This window comes from Malurus melanocephalus, unplaced genomic scaffold (genome assembly GCF_030028575.1).
Source record: "Malurus melanocephalus ecotype Western Australia unplaced genomic scaffold, MMel_1.1 scaffold_1249, whole genome shotgun sequence".
Classification (NCBI taxonomy): domain Eukaryota; kingdom Metazoa; phylum Chordata; class Aves; order Passeriformes; family Maluridae; genus Malurus; species Malurus melanocephalus.
The window spans coordinates 47,862-48,643 of record NW_026624481.1 but is presented as its reverse complement, the minus strand read 5'-3'; positions in this window follow the sequence as shown (position 1 = coordinate 48,643).

Genomic DNA, 782 nt, shown 5'->3' with positions numbered 1-782 from the left:
TGGGACAGGGACAGGGACAGGGATGGGACAGGGACAGGGAATGGGGACAGGGATGGGACAGGGACAGGGATGGGGAATGGGGACAGGGAATGGGACAGGAATGGGGACAGGGAATGGGACAGGGATGGGGACAGGGAGAGGGATGGGACAGGGACAGGGAATGGGACAGGGAATGGGATAGGACAGGGATGGGACAGGGACAGGACAGGAAATGGGACAGGGACAGGACAGGGATGGGACAGGGACAGGGAATGGGGACAGGGATGGGACAGGGACAGGGAATGGGAATGGGGACAGGGCTGAGACAGGGACAGGGACAGGGATGGGGATGGGATGGGGACAGGGATGGGATGGGACAGAGAGCACAGAACGGGGCAGCTCCCTGCTCTCACACACCCTTGGGACCCCGCAGGATCCCGACCCTGCTGTGCCATAAACCCCATAAACCCCATAAACCCCATAAACCCCACAGACCCCCCAAACCCCACAAACCCCACAGACCCCAGCCACGGCAGGAAATCCCATCTCTCCCCGAGGGCCGAGCTCAGCAGTGAAAGCACTCGATGCACGCCGGGTCTGGTCCAGCTCTACATTTATTGCAGCTACCCAAAGTTCAACAACGCCAACAGGGGATCACAGCCAACGGGAAACGCCGGGGGCTCGGAACATGAAGCCATTAATTAATTACCACTAATTCAGCACTGCTGCATCTGCACGGGACTGAAAGGAGCAAATTCTCTACGGCCTTAAGGGCAAACCCAACCAAAGGACAGCAGACACAC